The following is a 20802-nucleotide window of genomic DNA, read 5'->3' on the forward strand; positions in this document are numbered from 1 at the left end:
CTATGCACAACATTTTTTCAGGGATCAGTATCAGTTAATTTTTCTTGCAAAAAGGAAAATAACAATATGGACTTCGAACAGGCTAAAATCCCACGGTGTCCCCCTTTCTGTAGCCATCAATAAATGCAATCTCACTTGGCCAGACTTTGCTGAACAGAATCGAGAATGTGGAAAAGAAAATTGAAATCCAACATACACATACAGCACTTTGTTTTTTCCAATAATTCCTCTATTTGCCTAGTTCATACTTTATACCTATTCTCTATGTAAAAACCAATGATTTGACTTTTGAAATCTATTCATTAAGGTTCAATTATAGGGAAGCGGACTTGGCCCAGTGGTTAGGGCATCTGCCTACCACATGGGAGGTCCGCGGTTCAAACCCCAGGCCTCCTTGACCCGTGTGGAGCTGGCCCATGCGCAGTGCTGATGCACGCAAGCAGTGCCCTGCCACGCAGGGGTGTCCCCGCGTAGGGGAGCCCCATGCGCAAGGAGTGCACCCTGTAAGGAGAGCTGCCCAGCGCGACAGAAAGTGCAGCCTGCCCAGGAATGGTGCCGCACACACAGAGAGCTGACACAACAAGATGACGCAACCAAAAGAAACACAGATTCCTGTGCTGCTGACAACAACAGAAGCAGACAAAGAAGACCCCACAAAAAGACACAGAGAAGAGACAACTGGGTGGGGGGCGGGGAAGAGGAGAGAAATAAATAAATAAATCTTTAAAAAAAAAAGGTTCAATTATATATATATTTGGCTTCATGGATGTGTCAAATGTTATCTTAGGCTCATTCCCATGTACTTCCTCATTCAATTCTATCCACATCTCTGAGGAGGAGTTGATAACCCTAAACTAACAAGCGAAGCCCTGCCCACCCCAAATCCACACTAACTCATGCAGGTAAAAATATGGCTTGTCATAGAGGCCAAAGCTAGTAAATGGCAGATCAGGATTCATTAAACAAATATTAAACGATCACCATTCATTAATATATATTTATTACATGTATTTTCTACCTGCTGAGCATTGCGGATACTTCATGGGAGACTAAGATATGGTCTTTACCCTCAAGGCGCTCACAGTCTGGTGAGAGGGACACACACTGCAACAGAAAACAATATAAGGTGACGAATACTCTAATGCAAATACTGACCAGAGAGTCTATGTGAACAAGTTTGTATTTTTTTTCATAGAGATCTTCTCCTCTGTATGTTCTCTAACTTTCAGATACAACAATGGTGGTGATGCTTAAAATAACGTTTTCCCAATAAACTGAGTCAGCCTAAAAGCATATTAATAATAGGAGTGCAGGCTTCAGGCTTAAGCTTTCTTATAGGTAATTGGGCGCATGCAGATGCCATAGAGGAATAGGGAAGAGGCTGCACCTGCTTTCCCAGTCAGTATATTCCAGTAAAGGAGGAAGTTGGCAGATGAATCCAGGATTTCATGAAGGGGAAGGCAGGAGAGAGAGAGGTGTGTCACTGCAGAACCAGAAAGGCCACACGGACAAAACCAATTCCCTACCTCTTAAAAAATAAGCTCCACCCTGTAAACATCCTCACTCCTCTCCTTTGACCCTTTGTTTCAGAGTGAGCAAGTGACTCTCAGCCCACTCGGTGAGTTGATTTTCAGACTGAGTGGGGTGACGGCACAAGGACACCCTCCTGCTGGGCTGCACAGAAACCAACCATAGCTCCTCTGGCCCCTGTCTGGGGTGGGGCCCTTCATCCAGGAGGAGAAAGAAGAGCCTGTAGGACCAGACAAAGCCTAGTCAGGTAAGGCCGTGGGCTTGTCACTGGCTCTGTTAAGAGATGGGGGTCTTTCTAGGAGCTAATTCGTCCTGACCCTAGCCTGGGTCTCTGGCACCTCCGCCACTGACCTGCAGTTTGACTAGAAGCTTGTGGTTTTGCATGACCGTGTGAAAACTCTACTTTTTTTACTTGCTGTCTAGGGATCATGACATGTGTAGATTAGCATTTTTCAGCCTTCCATATCGCTTGACATACTTAGCTATTTATTGATCTTACCGGCCCTGGAAGAGAGAGAAGATAGACCTAATTCTCCCCATTTGGTGCAGTAGTGAATTGGAAGTTATTTGCTCAAGTTTGATCAGCAGGCAAAGACCAAGATTACAGACAGGTGTTTTGAATCTTCATTCTTTATTTCCTCTACAACACCCAGCAGGTCCTATCTTATCTCAAAAAGATCCAAGAAGCAAAAGGGCTTCCTCAACTGTCAAATGGCAAATAAAAGTGATTATTTCCTCACTGGCAGGTTGGGAGGAGTATTTTTTAATTCCTATGAGAGAGATTTTTATAATGGTATGTAGGCTCCATCATATAAGACTGCTTGAAGGAATAAATGAGAGTATGTAGGTAAAGTGGCCTGGAAAAACTTCCCCCAAATGTGAGAGAGATGATTCTGTGGAGCCTGAAATGTGATCTGGCTCTCTGCATGAGAAAGCTTTAACTTGGGACTATAATGATTCTATCCTAACAGTGGCAGCATTATTACAGGCCACAAAGTCCTTGGGGAAATATTTAGCCTCAGTCTTACTGTGGTATGTGGAAAAGCAAATCTCAAGAGGAATAAACACACACACACACACACACACAAATCTTTTCAATTGACTCCTTCAATTTCCTCTCTTGTGAGAGCTATCATTATATCTCATTGTTCTACAGTTCTAAGAAAATCTCATCTTCAGTGATTATGTAGTTTATTTTTTAAAGATGCTAATTTTAGCTATCATTTTCCCCTTCTCGCTCAAAAGGTTGTACCGTTTTAGTTGTGGAAGAAAATGTTTTCTTTGTGCGCGCGCGTGTGTGTTTGAGTTTGTTATGAGAGTGTTAATCTTCATCCCGTGGGCCCACCACAATGCAGTGGGTTGCAATACTATGTAATGCTTGGTAGCAAGCTGTATGTTCTAAATGTCTTTCTTGCTGTAAGAACCCTGAAGAGATCAATGACATTTTATAAATCGGGAAACCAAAGCCTTGAAAGAGTGATGTTCACGAAGTTGCACAGCTAGTAATCATTGTCACTATAACTCGAACATTGCTCTCTTACTCTTTCACAGCTTGGACATCTAAAGAACAGTGCTGAGTATCCCAGAGTCAAAGCATTAGCTGCGTTAGTTTGGGGACTGTATCCAGATATCCTTTACAATACCTTCCAGCTAAAATTTTAGTCTTTCCTTAAGATCTGGTAGAAAGTCATCATAACCTATGGTATAGGGGTATTTCCCAGAGAAGTTTCTTTCTTTATTGAATTAGTTCTTGTGGAATATTTGTTTCAGCCAAATTCTGGAGCTGCTCCTCAGGTATAGGGTGTGGAGAGATGGACAAGAAATGGTGGTATCTTCATTTTGTTTAGTCAGTCTAGATCTTTGTGTCTTCTAGGACCTTCTAAATAGGTGTCACTTAGTTCAGTTGTTTAATACCTTGTAATTCCAACTGCTCTTTTATTCAGACTTGTAGAATCTGATAGCAGGGAAAAGTCTGAGAGATCATTTACCCGGAATTTGCAGACCAGCAACCGCTGAGTTCAAGCTGATGTGTTCTCTTTTTGCTTCAGTGTTAAAACTGAACTAATTACAAATATTTAAAATCATATTTCTTATAAAAATCCATATATCTAATTTTCATGAAGCTCAGAAGATCTGATACTATTGGAAAGCACATTGGCTTAGTCAGGGCAGCATCTGCTCCCTGTAGATGGAGCATATATTCTCCAATTCTCTGTAACCCCCATTGTATCTTGTTTAGGCTACCAAGTATTTACATTTGCCACTACTGGTCTCTTTCAACCTCTGATGTGTTGGAGTCCTCTCAGAGCATTCTCTTTCAAGGGACAATTAGTTATACATAGCAATAGACCAGGTCACAGGTCAAAGTCACCAGGGAGGAGGTGAAGTTAATTTTTTGTCCCTAGCCTCTTATTATATAAGAGGTAAGAAGAGAGATGATGACTTTAGCAGATCATGCCATTGGCCCTGACACTTACCTAGACTTCTTTCTTAAGCCAGATATTGAAGCTCAGTGTCTTGAAAGTTCAAGTATTGAGCAAGCTGACACAGCATCATCATAATCTCTGGGTGTTTACAAGGGAATAGAAAGGAAAGTTGACACTGGCATGGTGATGCTCTTTACTCAACTGATCAATGGCATAAAAATAAGAAAAGAAATGGTGATGTGTGCTAGTATGTGAGTAGCAATACAATGTGCCCAAAAAATATAGAATAAATTGCTGAAATCCTAGAAACAAGCCAATTGGTATGTTTTCTTTCATCCACCCATTAATATAATAACCACTTCTTAGTTATTTATGGTTTACACAGCTCTAAGCTTAGGGACTTAAGGTCGAAGAACAGTGACCTTCCCCAAGGGGTTTGCCATCTAATATAAAAAATCAGTAAACAAATAACTACAGCACAGTATAAAATATAATAATTCCTGCAAGAAGAATAACACAAATGCTGTGGTTTCACCAAGTAAGGAGAGATTTATGGCAACTACATTGGCTATGGGTGGTTGTAAGAAGGAAATGGCATTTGGGTAGGTAGAGGTGATGCAAAAAGTTTCTAGCCAATGAGAAAAGTTGAAGCAAACTCTTAAGTTAGTACTATCTGAAATGCACTTGAGGGATAGAGAACATCTACTGTGGCTAGATAGAGAGGCAGTGGGACTGAAGTGGAAATGAGGCTGGAAATGTAGGTCTGCACCAGATTCTAGGTGCTGAGCAGGCTAAGGGCTCCAGGTACAACATGGTGGGTTTGAGGAACATTGTCGAATAGACGTTTAGTCTAATTTCAAGGCTGTCCAAGTCCGTAATTTGGCAGTGACAGAACATCAGGTACCACTGATTTTTTTTTTTTTAATTTTTAAATGATTTTTATTTTAGGTTTTTGAGAAGAATTAACAGATGAGAAGTACTTGGATTCTAGTTGTTCATTGATTGAATGTGGGATTATGAGACAGGGAGGCATCAAGGATAACTCTGAGGTTTTTGCCTGAGCAACTTGTAGAAAGGAGTGGCCATTAACTGAAATGTAGAAGACCATGAAAGGAACAGTTATTTGAAGGAATATTTGAAGGAATATTGAGAGGTTAACTTAGTCAAGCTAAGTTTGAGATGTCAGGTAGTTAATATAAGAATGGGGAGTTTAGTGAAGAGATCTGAGTTAAGAATTTAAAAAATAGGAGTCATCAATATACACATGGTATTTATAGCAATGAGATTAAATAAAATCACCAAAGGAGTATGTGCATACAGAAAAGAGAAACAGTTTAAGGACTGATTCCTGGGGTATTGTAATCTTTTGAACTCAGGAATATGCTGAGAAACCAGTCAATGGTGAATTGCACCAGGAGCAGTATTTTATCACTGAAATTGTTTAGAATTCCCAGCACGTGGTAAAAATGAAAAGCAGGCTGTCTTTTAACAAGGTTTATTATTGTTTTACATTTTCTAAGTGCATTACTTTATTGCCTAGAACCTGGGGCAGACCACTCCCACCATTCTCACTACTCTCTACTGGAACCAAAATAGCAGATAGAGGAAGAGCAGCCAGAGTAGTGGGAGAAAACTAGGTGAGAGCTGTGGTCCTTGGAGCCTGGTGAGAAAGAGAAGAGTCAGGTGGATAGATGCTGCTAATAAGTAGAGTTAGATGGCGTCTGAAAATTGAACATGTAGCAGTGTTTCTGAAGTGGGTTCAAAAACAGAATGAGAGAAGAGGAATTGGAGATGTGAATATATACATTCCCTTAAAAGAATTATTTTGTGAAAAGAATCAGACAAAATGGGCTCTAGCTGAAAGGGAAAGAAAGTTCAAGGGAGGCTTTTGTTTTTTAAGATGGGAGAAAGATAAAAGAAATGCAATTTTGTATAGTGTATAACTTGCTTTACGCATATAGAGTATTTTATTTTATCTTTTCTACAACCATGTGGACCTGTATATTTATGTGACCATTTTGAAGATTTCACATCACTTTTTATCATTACCCATGCCTCCAACCCTCATTAATATTAGTATAATTATTACCATCTGTTAATTTACCAAGATTTGTTTGTTAATATATATAATAAATGAAGCACTCTTGCTTGTAAAATGAAGAGGATGAAATGTTCAAACACAAAAACACATGCACTGAAACACACACTCCTACCTCTCAAACTCACAATTAATAAAAGTAATGCAAATTAAAACAAATATTGGACTCACATTTGTAGCTGCCAATTAAAAAATATAATTTTAAAATATCATACAGCCCTTTGCTGAACTGCAGGAAATGGCCCCTTCATTTCCCGCAGACTTAAATAGGTATGTAATAGTTAAGTTCATGTGTCAACTTGGCCAGGTTATTAAGTCTAGTTGCTTGGTCAAGCAAGCACTGGTCCAATTGTTACAGTGAGAATATTTTATAGATTTAAGTCATCAGTAAATTGATTGTGTCTGTGGCTGATTACATCTGCAATTAATTAAGGAGATTACCTTCAACAATGAGCGACATCTCTTCCAATCATTGAGGGCCTCAAAAGGAGAAGTGATGATTTCAGTAGTCAAAAGGAAGAATTGCCATCTACCAGCTAGCTTCTCCTGGGAATTCATCAACCTGCATCAGAGTTCACAGTTGTGGCCTGTCCTATGGAATTTGAACTTCCCTATTCCCACAGTTGCATGAGCCAATTCCTATAATAACTATAATAATGTTTATGTTATATATATATTCTGTCAGTTATATTTCTTGGAGAACTTTGACTAATACATATTTGGTACCAGAAATTGGGTGGTTCTTGGGGAGCAATCTTAAGATTGAGGGTTCTAGGGTTTTGGGAAATGGCTCTCTAATTAATTAGATTCAAAGAAAATAATACTCTATTTTCAATGATCAAGATGATAATCCATGGCATGAATTGGCAATAGAGATAAGTAAAATATCACCATTGGATACTGCTAATCAAATGTGTATAAGAAGCAAGGCTCTGGGTGAGAGTATACTTGATACCTTATCAGAGTTTTGTGAAGTTAAAAAGTATAATCATGTTGGCTGGTTATTTCTAAATACGCTGGATGCAGTTGTAAAGAAAGGAACAAGGTAGAGGCTTCAAATTTCCAGCTTAAGCACTACATGAAGAGCATGAAAGTTTCTATGTGTGCCCTGAAAGAAACTCATTTTGTGTAGCTGCAGGTTTGAGATTTCTGAAAACCATATGCAGTGTCATTATGTGAGTGGCTGAATTACAATGTAAATTGAATTCCTAATCTTTCATGGTGTCAGCTGTTAAAGGAAGGTCATTGATTGGAAAGGAATGGGATCCTGGAAATTAGAAAGAAGACAAATGGGTTGATAATGATGATGAGGACACTGAAATCCTAGATTCTGCTCAGTCTTCTTTGCTAGATAAACCTATAATAGTCTGATCTGAGGAATCAACCACTCAGTCTCCAATCTGCTCTAAGGAAGCAGCCATCTGTCCTTTACCTGAAGAGATTAACCTTGCTGTGTCTGATACACCTGTAACCACTTCCCCTGGAATGGAAAGAGCCCTCTCACCTCTGTCTGAAGAGATTAATCCTATTTCAGCAGATGAAACTGCAGCGGAATTCCCTTAGGTATCTGGCTTGAAAGACACCTCTAATTCCTCTCATGACCCACCCCCACTAGACCTATAATAGATTGAAATCCCAACAGGCCCCCAAAGGTGAGTTACAAAGTGTGACACATGAGGAGATGCGGAGCACTTCAAAAGAACTGCATGAGTTTTCTAATTTATTTAGATAGAAATCAAACAAATATGTGTGGGAATGGATATTAAAGGTGTGGGATAATGGTAGAAGGAACAAAAATTTGGATCAGGCTGAATTTATTGATATGAATCCACTAAGCAGGGGTTCTAGATTCAGTGTTGTAGGGGTTGGAAAGGGCTCTAACAATTTGTTCAGTTGGTTGGCTAAAGCATAGGTCACAAGATGGCCTATATTAAATGAAGCAGAAATGCCAGAACTGCCTTGGAATAATGTATATGAGGATGTCCAAAGCCTAAGAGAATGTTAGAATGGATTTATTATGTGAGACCAGCTCACCTACCCCAGGAATGTTCAGAGGATACACCTTTCACCAGGACTGTGAAGAGTGAACTTGTGAGACTAACTTCATGATACATGAATAGCTCTGTGGGTTCTTTTCTCTGTAGGTCAGATATTATGGTGGGAACTGCTCCACTGAATTTGGATTTTTTAAAAACATAATGAGGATAATCAGATCCCAGGTTGGCAGAAGCCAAGTGTGGTAGCACTTAATTGCCAAAGACAAGGTGGACAGGGATAACATAATGTACAGCAGATTTGGAGCAGTAATCAGAATAGTTTGACTCCCAGAGACCTATGGTGTTGGCTAGTAGATCATGGGGCTCCTAGAAGTAAAATATATTAGCTGTCTACTAAATTCTTCTTGATCTTTATAAGCAGAAGAGGTCTAAGTACTTGAATCACAAAAAGAGAGATCCATAGCCCTTCAATTAATTCCCAGACTTGATACAGTTTATAGACACAGTAACCTTTGAATGAAAGGAAGGTTAGGTCCCCTTGGGGAAGGATCCTTTTACATTGCCAAAAATTTATACTAATAGCATAAGTCAAACTCTCAGCCTTCCCCAAAGGGACCTGTGGCCCTTTACCAGGGTGACTGAGAATTGGGGAAAAGGAAATGATTAGACATTTCAGGGATTATTAGACACTGGCTAGGAAATGACATTGATTCTAGAAGAACCAAAATGTCACTGTGGTCCACCAGTCAAGAGTAGGAACTTATGGAGGTCAGGTGCTCAATGGAGTTTTAACTCAGGTCCATATCAGAGTGGGTACAGTGGGTTCCCACACTCATTCTGTGGTTATTTCCCTAGCTCCAGAATGCCTCATCCAACATCATGATATTCTACACAGCATTGCTTCTGATCAAGGAACCCACTTTGGCAAATGAAGTATGGAAATTGACACATGCTCAAGGAATTCACTGGTCTTACCATGTTCCCAATCATCCTGAAGCACCTGGATTGATAGTGGAATGGTCATTTGAAGACTTATTTCACACCAACTGGGTGGGAAAACATTGCAGGACCGAGGCAATGTTCCCCTGGAGGCATTATATGCTCTAAATTGGTGTCCATTCCATGGCACTCTTTCTACTAGGGCCAGGATTCTTGGGTCCAGGAATCAAGGGGTGGAAAAAGGAGTGGCACAATTCACAATTACCCTTAGAAAAATTTTGCTTCCTGTCCCCACATCCTTAAGCTCTGCTAGTCTACAGGCCTTAGTTCCAAAGGGAGGAGTGCTTCCACCAGGAGACATAAAAATGATTCCATTGAACTGGAAGTTAAGACTGCCACCCAGCCACTTTAGACTCCTCACATTTCTGAATAAACAGGGAATTACAGTAATTCACAAGGGAATTACTGTCCTGGATGGGGTAACTGATCCTAATAAGGAGAAATAGGACTTCTATTATACAATGGAGGTAAAGAAGACTTTGCCTGAGATACAGGGGATACCTTAGAGTGTCTCTTACCACTATCATGCCCTATGATTAAAGTAGATAGAAAATTGCAATAACTCAATCCCAGCAGAACTACAAATAGCCCAGAAACTTCAAGAATGAAGGTTTAGGTTCCCTACCAGATAAAGGAGCACAACTAGTTGAGGTGCTTGCTGAGGGTAAAGGGAATATAAAACAGGTAATGGAAGAAGGTTATTAAAGATATGAGTTATGACAATATGGTCAATTACAGAAATAAGAAATATAACGGCTATGAATATTTCCCCTTTGTTTTGTTATGGGCATGTTTGTATATATACATAAAAAAGTCTTTGTTTCCTTACCGATATTATCCCCTCATCATAACATAGATTGGATTAACATTACATCATAGTATTTAAGTTATTGGATATCAAGTTTAAGAATGAATATTACCCAGGTATTTGCACCCTTTTTTGGAGAGTTAGTGAGTTTTCATTTGTATGCAGGACAGGTGAGTACTGTTAGGTAAAAATATGACTTATTTTTCTTATTTGAGATTAAGTATGGTTTAAAGAGATTTGTATGGGTGCCAAGTTGACAGGGGCGGACTGTAATGGTTAAGTTCGTGTGTCAGGTTGGCTAGATTATGATGTTTAGTCAAGCAAGTACTAGAATGATTGTTACTGTGGGGATATTTCATGGATTTAAATAATCTACGGTCAACTAAGGAGATTATCTTCAACAATGAGAGAGGTCTCATTCAATAAAATGAAGACCTTTAAAGGAGAATTGATGATTTCAGCAGTCAGAAGGAAGAATTTCCAACTCTGCTTCAGCCAGGCAGTTTCTTCTGGGATACTGAAAACTTTCATGAGAGTTCCAAGCTTGTTGCCTGCCATACAGAATCTGGACTTGCCTATCCCCACAGTTGCATAGGTCAAATCTTATAACAAATCTCCTATCAGTTCTTTTGTACTGGAGAACTCTGACTAATATAGTGTACAACATTTTGGTGGAGCAATTGGCTATGTATATCAAGAATTTTAAATCTTTATTTTTTTGACCCAGCATTTCCACTTCTAGGGATTTTTACTAAGAAAAACTTAAGAATTGTAAAAAGTTTTATGTTCAGTCCTTCGTATATTAAACAGTCAACCGCAAAATGAAAAGGAAACAACATAAATAACAAACAATAGGGATAGGTTAAATAAATATGGATAGTTGTATAATGGATCCCTATAGAGCCACTAATATGATGTTGTAGGATATTATTAACTAAGTAGAGAAGCACAGTGGGGGAGCAGGTAATTGGGGCCAGAGAGATCTTTAATCTCAAGCAAGTTCCTTAACTTTCTTGAGCTTGGTTTTCTTAATCTTTAAAATGAGAATAATTAGGGGAAGCGGACTTGGCCCAATGGACAGGGCATCCACCCACCACATAGGAGATCCACGGTTTAAACCCCGGGCCTCCTTGACCCATGTGGAGCTGGCCTATTCACAGTGCTGATTCGCGCAAGGAGTGCTGTGCCATGCAGGGGTGTCTCCTGCGTAGGGGAGCCCCATGCACAAGGAGTGTGCCCTGTAAGGAGAGCTGCCCAGCGTGAAAGAAAGTGCAGCCTGCTCAAGAATGGTGCCGCACACACGGAGAGCTGACACGACAAGATGACACAGTAAAAAGAAACAGATTCCCGGTGCTGCTGATACAGATAGAAGCAGTCACAGTAGAAAGCACAGCGAATGGACACTGAGAGCAGACAACTGGTAGGAGGGGGGAAAGGGGAGAGAAATAAACAAAAAATAAATCTTAAAAAAAAAAAAGAGAATAATTATAGTACCTGAGCCACAGGGCTATGATGAATTTGAAATGAGGTAATACACGTAAAGCCAAGTGCTTGTTACATGGTAAGAACTTAATAAGCATTGCCACCATTGGTTATTACCAGCATCCTCATCAACATGTGAAAACTGTATTTATAGCATAACTCCATTTTGGAAGTAGAAAAAAACATGATATGTGCATATACATACAGAAAAAGTATGAGAAGACATACATCAAAATATTTACTTTGCATGGTAGATTTAGGGGAAGACCTTCATTTTCTTCTTTCACTTTTATGAATTGTCTATAATGAAATATGAAAAATCAAATGTGTCCAAAGAACCATCAACATCTATTCCTATAAATGAGCAAATATTGATTCAGTTGTTCTGAGTCCATATTATCCCTATGTTATCCTTATTGTCAAATCACCAAAATCTCCCAGTACCATTGTCATCAAGGTGATATGTCCAGTGGTTTGTTCAGCTAGGCTTATATACCATAATATTCCTATCACTCTACACTCTACTCTGTCTTTCTGCTATTACCATCACCACCCAAACATACACACATATAATGGAAATTATAAACATTTATTAAGCATCTATTCTGGTTAAAACACTCAGTTGGCAGCAGGATTGGCATACAAAGCAGCACAGAGGATGGTTTCTGACTTAAAGGAGATTTTAGTTCCCCTGGAGGGTAAAGGCAGTCATTTATATGACCCATATTTGCTTTGTCATGTTGAAGAGGTCTAACCCAATGAGTTTGTGTGGTAGTGGAAAATTTACTTAAGGAGGCTTTCAAAATCAAGCGTTATTTCCAGACCCTCCTGAACTCCTTCTATCACCATTATCTTTGCATTCCTTATATGGTCACCTCTTTACCCACCACCATCAAAGGTGGGGTCAGCTTTTTAATCCCATGTTTCAATTTCTTTTGTTACCATATCCTATAACTCAGGCTGATTCTCATTTGGTTCATTTTCATGAAACAATTTATTTTTTAAACATTTTTCTCCTTGATTATAAGGATAATATATGCTTAATGAATGAAAAAAAGAATGGAAAATTTAGAGAACCGTAAAAAAAAAAATCACCCATAAGCCATATAATGGTATATGTGCTTCTGATGCACATGAGGGTGATTTTTTAATATGACAGTTTATGATCTGCAGTTTTTGCTTCACAATAATTGACTTTTCATGTCCATTAATATTTGCCTACTGGATTATTCTGCAACATCTTTGATAACCTTTCCCTCTGATAAATAAGCCCTTTTAAAAATTTCAATATGTTAATTTCTAGTATCATCCTCTGTCTATTTATATAAACTTCAGTTTTTGGAAGTATATGTAGCTTAGGACCCTGCTTTTTTCACATGGGCCTGGAATACAGACTCATGTCTATAGTAGTGTTCTGTGAATTGTTATCTATAACTTAATTGTGTTCAAAAATTGTTATGCATTGCATTATATTCCACTACAGATGTGCATCATAGTGGAATGCAATTAACAGCTTTAATTTAAAAATTTCTAATTTAGTGTTGATGCTTAAATAATTATTCTCTTACTAGGGTCTAAGTTTTATGGAAAAAACATGGTTTTGATTCATTTTTCATTGTAACTGTGGAATCAAGGGGCAAAATCCCCTTGTTCTAGGTGAGAAGAACTCTAAAGAAAAATATAAATTCTCCCTTATGTAAAGGAAGCCAGGAAGCTATGACTGGTAATTTCAGAAGCTGGAAGAAGAGCCTGTCACCCACAATGCTGTGCTTGTGAGAAAAATCTCATTGCAAATTGACCAGTTCTAGTTGAATAAAGCCCCAGGCTGGAAACTCAGTTTTCTGTAAAGTGCTACTCTCTCTGGTTAAAGAGAACAGCTAATGAAACCAGATAGGAGATTCCTACCATCAGATTTCTCCTGCTTGTTCAATTAACAAACAGAAGTAAAAACAAGCAAAGAAAAATCTAGTTACTGGTTCTTCTTGTTGATTTTCTATCCATGGGCCTCTTAAAGGTGAACTTTCTATAGAAAGAAGAACTAGAACAAGAAATTTTTGATTTATAGTGGGATAAGTGTAGTGAAAATTTTAGTACATACCAGACCTTTTCACCTTGTTTTATATTTGGTATTTGACTTGCTTTATAAATTACCTGTTAGTTCTCCATTGAGCCTCCATTGACTCTGAATGGAGTCTGTATTCCAGGCCCACATGGAATCTGAGACAAGATAGTTGGAAGGAACTTTAAGGCCAAATAGTTTAATACCCTCCCAGAACATGAAAAACTGATGCCCAGAGAGAAGAACTGTTTAACTTCTGAACCCAGATTTCCTGATTTATCCCTAACTCAGGGCTTTTTCCACCATTAATCAATTTCATATACTTCGCTTTCAAGTTCAACTAGCATAGATTCAGTCCATTATTAGACTCTTCCTAGTCTTCCATTTCCCCAAAGCTTTAAAGCTACTTGTCTTAATTTGCCTGAGCTGCTATCACAAATACCACACAATGGATTGAACTTAAACAACAAGCAGTTATTGGTTCATTGTTTCAGAAGTCAGAAGCCCAATATCAAGATATCAGCAAGGCTTCCTTTCTTCCCAAAGACTGTCATATTCCGGTGCTGGCTGCCTGCAATCCTTAGGGTTCCTTGGCTTTCCAGTCAAATTACAATGTCCTCTCTTTTCTTTTTTTTTTTTTTCCTGGGTTCCCAGAAACTTCCTACTTTTTCTCCCTGTGGCCTTCTCCTATAAGGCTTCCAGTAACCTGGATTAAGACCCACCCTGGTTCAGTTTGTTACAGCTTAACTAAAAATAGTGTCTTCAAAAGGTCCTATTCACAATGGATTCAAATCCACAGGAACATGGATTAAGTTTAAGAAAATGTCTAAACTGTAGTACATAATTCATCCTACCACAATATATTTTGAAACCTGCTATATATATCCTAGACCTGTAGATTCATTTAGTCATTTCATTCTTACAGTGACTTGAAAGGTAAATATTGGATCCCCTTCATGCTTGAGAAAACTGAAGCAAAAGGGTTTAAATAACTTCCCAACCTCAGACAACTGGTAAATTGTGGAGCCTGGATTCAAGCCCAGATCTATCTGACCCCAAAACTCTCTCCACTGTACCAGCCTTTCTCCTGATAAACATTGATTATGCAAAATGAATTGTTTTATGTCATTCCTTGTCCATTATCTAGTGAAAGGGTTGGCTTAATTAATTCTCCAAACATTTGTGCCTTTGAATTGTGGGTGAGTGATCTTGACACATCACCTACCAAGCTGTGCTTAAAGTAAAAGTAAAGACATCTTTTAGGCTCCAATGGAGGAAACTAAATTGTCGGATTTAGCCACTCCTAATGTACTGATTGGCTGAGCTCCCAAGCTGGATTGAAGCTTAATAACATTAAACAGACAAGGCTTAAAGTTTTGCAAAAGTCAAAGGAAAAAAAAAACAAAATAGAAAAGAAAAAACCTTGTTCAATATTGTATAAGTAATGACACCTATACTAGGTGAGAGGATGCATTTCAGCAAAAAGCCCTGCTGTCAGAAAATTTATTAAAGAGTTAGTAGGCATAAAGGAAATTTAGGGATATATTTCAGAATATGGATTATATTAGCCCAATATTTTCTCTTGACTCTTCTAAAAGACAGGGGGATATACTGTGATTTTTAACCCTTTTGGTAAAATGCAGGAGGAAAGAAGTAAAGTATGTCATTCTAGGTTGCTTCTGACTAGTGGTTCTGAACCTTGCCCCTGTATATGCCCAAGATCTTGGTGAGGTCTGTGTAGAATTGCTCCTCTCAATAGTCTCCCTTCAACATTTCTCCCCAGGCCTCTATCTAAAATAAGTTGACAGTCTTTTCTTTCTTCTCCTCCTCCATGCCCCTTGTGACAGCCTTCTTTTGTGAAGACTAGTACTTCGGCCAAATCTCTCTGTCCAGTCCACTGTAACTAAGGACTTTGTTCTCAGGTCTGTTCATTGGAAGTACATTGGACTTTTCTAGGACAAGCATCTTCTCCACCCTTTCCCCCTATATAATTTACGTAATGTGTTTGTAATTTCTTGGCCTACATAGCAGTTTCATAACTTCTTGGAAGATAAGTGTTGCCCAAGAGATGCTCGTTCTTCATCTCTCAAAGCTCCTCTTGATTTTGTTTCCTGAATGCAGGCTTTGCATATCATAGGGCAGATAAAATCATTACCTAATAACTCAATTATCCATGCATAGGAAACAATCTTTATTTAGGCATTAATTTTAGTCTTCTTTTCACTTGAAGTTTTACAAAATTTCTGAAGACTAAACTTTGATAAATTTTCTATATGGAGTGGAATTTTTTTTCCCTCTTGGTGGTAGATGCTAGAAAATGGAAAGTCTATGAGGAAAATGTGGGTGTTAAAAAAAAAAACAAAACACCTTTCAAATTTTTAAATGTTTGACTCAATCTTTTTTTAATTTTACAAAGATAATATTTTCATTGTAGAAAACTAGAAAATATAATTAAGAAGAAAATCTATCATCCCACCACCCAGAGAAAGCCAATGTTAAGATTTTGGTAGATACATTTATAAACTTTATTTTATACCTATCTGTAATTTACTTTTACAAAAACTAAAATCATGGTTTTGTTCTATTATAGCTTGCTTTTTTTTTTTAAAGCCATATACCATGGATGTCTTTCTATTGTATTTGTACAGTGTTGTTTGTCAGGCTACCTGATATAGATGTACTATAACTTATTTAACCAACCCCTTATTGAACATTTAGGTAGTTGCTAATTTTCTGCTATTATGGATAAACTATAAATAAAATAGTATTTTGCTGTTTTTTAAAAAGGCACTGGCATAATGGTTACAGTTAGATTTGCCACTGAAGGATAATGAGTTAAAAATAAAGATAGAGGCATCATGTATTTTAAATGATCCGTCCCTTTTTCATATGTTCAAATATACCAAGCCAGCTTGAGATGGTATACTGGTTATTCCTACTTTCTTATTATAAGACCTAATTCTTCAGACATGTAACATTATCAGTAAACCAAGGTAATAATATTAGAGATTCCAGTACTAGATGTGATGATAAACTGGAATAAATATGTTAAATCCCTTGTGAATAAAAGATTCTGTGTTTTAAAATAATTGTCACTCCCAGTAAGAGTACTGGTTTCAGGTAATCACTGTAGAATTTTCTAATAAATTTGTCCACTGATTAGGCTTTGGTGGAAGATTATAGAGATTCACAGGCAAATAGTAATGCCATTTGGAAGCTGACATAGTCTATTTTAGGTGGAATGCAAGAGAAAGAGTAATGAATAATATTAACTAAAAATAGTACTAAATATATAGACTGGCCCCAGCCCATTAAAAAGGGAGCATACAACTTTCCTCATAGTTAACTGGAAATATATTTTGGAGACATATCAAACATTTCAGTGTTTCTTGAAGAAACCATGAAATGTCATGGTTGAACTTTTTAGATGCAGAGATACTGCTAAATAATAATCCTTTGGACGACCCACTTTTGTTGACAACTATACCAAACAGAGAAGCAAATTTACCCATTCATTTGAATTTCTCTATTCACACATAGGGCATCTTACATAGGCTGCAGGCATTCTTTCACCACTAATATGTTCTGAAAGGACTTTTTGCCAGAGTGGGTGGTACCATTGGGTAGAGACCCAAGAAGTGAGAGTGGGGGTGGACCCACATCCTGGGGAGGACTAATGCCATCAAATAGAGGGAACTGTATCTCTCGAGAGAAAGGGTGGCTCCCAGGGCATTGGGGCAGTTGAGCAAGTTAGGCCCTGAACACTGTTGCAAGTATCTCTGGACGTGGCTCCTCGGGAAACGGAGGTTGGCTGTCACTGTGGGCACCAAGGGGATGGGAAAATGGGTGTTAAATGTGTGGAACCAAGGTAAAAGTGGGGTAAGAGAGGAGTTTCGCGAGAGTACACAAGGATGGATATAAAACATGTAATATTACACCATAAACATATAGGGGACGACAGACTGATAATGTAAACCATAATGTAAAACATAGGTTAACTAACAATTTAGAAAACTGTATATCCTAAAGTATGCACCACAATGTAAGCACAGATGTCACCTTGTTTGAAAGCTATTGTCTCAAGACTCTGTACATCACTTTAAGTAAATATGATGTGAATAGGTTGTAAGAGTATCGCTGTGGAAGGGAAAAGGTTTTGTGGTGGATGTGTGGGAGTGCTGTATATTGTATATATGAATTGCTGTGGTCTAGGGCTCTTGTGAAGAGAAGTTCAATAATTAGGGAAAAAAAAAAAGAAAAATATAAGATGTAGAATTTTTCCAAGTCAACACGTATTCTATATCTAACCTTTAAACCCCATTGCTATATGCCATTTTGCTAGTAAGGGATCCTGACATTATATTGGGCTTCAATTTTCAGGAAGTTCTGGATCACAGAGTGGTTCAACAATGGCAGCGGAGGAATACTGGTATAGGATACTATTGACAGGTGATATATGGCTGACAGGGAGCTATACAGGGCATATGTCCAGGGTGCATGGTAATGTTTGGATATACTCATAGTGGCAACAATTAAAAACTACAGCTGGGGGGGTACTGGGTTCCTGGCCGGGGGTGCTCTGTCGTGGTTCCTAGGGGAGCAGCAGCAGTCCCCCAGGTGCAGCGGCAAGGACCGGGAAGAAATGAGTGTCCAACAGTGAACCCCTGATACTAATGACTATGCTTGTGACCCTATATGCCTGAAATAAGAACAAGGCCTAGAGAAGCACTGTGCCTGGGAATTTCCTCCTGACAGCCTTCATGTTACTCAAATGTGGCCAGTCTCGAAGCCAAACTCAGCATGTAAATGCAATGCCTTCCCCCCAGCGTGGGACATGACACCGGGAATGAGCCTCCCTGGCACCGAGGGATCACTATCAACTACCAACTGATGATGCAACTGGAAAATGACCTTGAATTGAAGGTTCAATGCGGGTCAGCAGAATACCCTGTCTACATATAATAACATGACTTTAAAATGCTGTTTGACCTAATGTAAGGGGGAAAAGGAAAGGATAAATGAGTTTATATGGCTATGAGTCTCTAAAAAAGAGTCTGGAGGCTGTCAGAAGGATTGCCCTTATGCACAACTGAGCAGAGTCTAAGAGACAGAAAAAGTAGATATAATCCCCAGGTATTGGTTCCTTGGAGGGCTAAAGAGACCCACGAGTTCTATGGTCATGGCAGAAGGGGTTCACTGCCATGCCAGATGGCCCTTCTTTGGAGCTGGTGTTTCTGCGTGATGAAACTGGACTCAGATGGGATCTCTTTTCACAAGCCTTTCATGCTACTTTACTGGAATTGTAGTTGGTGTTGGGGTTTAAGATATAATTAGGGGATTTGAATCTCTGGACTGACAATATGATAGCCAGGCCCTTAGCCTCAACAGACCCCAGCTCCTACAATCGGATTTATTGGACTCACCTCACTCAGCTAAGATGGAGTTGAAGAAGGACAACCACCACACCATGGAGCCTAGAGAGCCTACAATTGAAAGCAGGAGGATTGCATCCAGTATCCATGTGGAATCTGAGCCTCCTCTTGACATAGAGGTGCAATGGACACAACCAATCCAAGGTCCACAGAGAAAAGGTAGCATTGGAGTGGGAAAAGTGGACATGGTGGCTGATGGATATGGGGAATGGCAGGAAGAGATGAGATGTGGAGGTGCCTTTGGGACTTGGAGTTGCCCTCGACGGTGCTTCAGGGGCAATCACCGGACATTGTAAATCCACCCAGGGCCCACTGGATGTAATGGGGGAGAGTATGGGCCATGATGTGGACCATTGACCATGAGGTGCAGAGATGCCCAGAGATGTACTTACCAAATGCAATGGATGTGTCATGATGATGGTAGTGAATGTTGCTGGGGGGAGGGGGGGGAATGGTGGGGTGGGGGTGGTGGGGTTGAATGGGACCTCATATTTTTTTTTAATGTAATATTTTTACAAGATCAATAAAAAAAAAAGAATAAAAAAAAGGATGACCTAAAGGCAGGGACCGACATAGTAAGCATGTGTACAGATGAAGGGCAAATCTTGGCCCTTGTAGGCTTCAGTTTTTATCTAGTCTCCTGGCCCAGGTAGAATAATTGCCTTCTGGGAAGGTTTGGCACATTTCTGGTCTAAACACATCTTCTCTCCATCCCATCACCCCCATTACTTGCCAAGAATTTTGACTTGGTCGAGATAGAAATCAGCCTTCTCTAACAGCATCAGACAATCCCATATCTGTCATCCTTCAGGTACTGCTACAGGTGCTGGTCACTTATTATTTCTTCGATGATAATAATGCAAATGGCTCTTCAAAAAAAAGATGGAAGATCAGGACATTCATTGTTTAAAAAATGCTTTCACAACTTGTTTCATTTGATCTTCACATGTTTTGTGACATGCACAAGCAGAAAAACCATCAATATCCATGTTTTTACAAAAAAGAAGCTGAGGGACATTATTAAGTCATGCATGTACACGGAGCACATGAAGATGGCATTACTGGTTACTCTTAATAATAAATGTTTTGATTGATTTTTCCCTGCTCCATACTCCTTCTCTCCTCCTAGTCACTTTGTGATTGAAGTTATACTTTTGCTGAAAGTCTGATCAAAACCAAATATCATCCCTCCCCAATAAGCCAATGGTGAGGCACACATTCAGAGAAACAAGGATTTATGAATATCACAGGTAGGCATTTTAATTTTCTCAGTAGATTTACTATAATTCTGGCTATAGTTGATCATTTCTTACAGTAATTGTAGTGGGTCACACAAACATATACATTTTTTTTTCCTTTTCAATATTCTGGCCATATTTATGCACATATGTACACATACACTTATATTTTCCTATATACACATATTTTAATTGTTTTGTTACTGAAATTTAGAAAAGGAAAAGGCCATTCATGACAGATGTTACTGTTGCTCATCTGTTTCTCTTATCTAACTACCTACAGCAAGCATTACCCAATGCCATATGAGGGGTATCAACTTTTCTGAAAGCATCTTAGAATAAACCTGAAAGTTTGAAAGAAAACTACTTTTGTTTCTCCTTATTTGTTCTCTGGCCTTTGTTATTTTAATAAGAACTTTTCTTATTGGTCTAACACTCTTACTTTTTCCTCCTCTTCTCTGGGTGGAGTTCTCTGGACCCACCAAGGTCTTCCTGGCATCCTGTAGAACAGTCTAACATCTTCACCTAGGTAGAATGGAAATGGGTCAAAATTGCCCAAGAATGCCTTTAACCTAACATCATCCTCTATCTAATTTGATGTTTTGTTTAATATTAAGCATTTAGGAGTGTAATATGTATTCCATTATCAAAACACAGTTTGTCCTTTGACCATGGTGAGAGACAATATGAGAAGTTAGCAGTGTCAATATTTTAGACCCTTTCTGGCCTGTTC

The 20802-nt window shown here is 38.8% G+C and overlaps 1 protein-coding gene across 1 annotated transcript in view; it reads left to right on the forward strand.

Annotated features, from left to right (window-relative positions):
• The first annotated feature begins 1530 nt into the window (after positions 1–1530).
• Positions 1531–20802, forward strand: part of TPRG1 (tumor protein p63 regulated 1) — a 149408-nt gene continuing 130136 nt past the window's right edge. The window contains exon 1 of the mRNA XM_004469612.5: positions 1531–1777. The gene's annotated coding sequence lies outside the window, so the exon portion shown is untranslated. The remainder of the gene's footprint in view (positions 1778–20802) is intronic.

This window comes from Dasypus novemcinctus, chromosome 4 (assembly GCF_030445035.2).
Source record: "Dasypus novemcinctus isolate mDasNov1 chromosome 4, mDasNov1.1.hap2, whole genome shotgun sequence".
NCBI classification, from domain to species: Eukaryota; Metazoa; Chordata; class Mammalia; order Cingulata; family Dasypodidae; genus Dasypus; species Dasypus novemcinctus.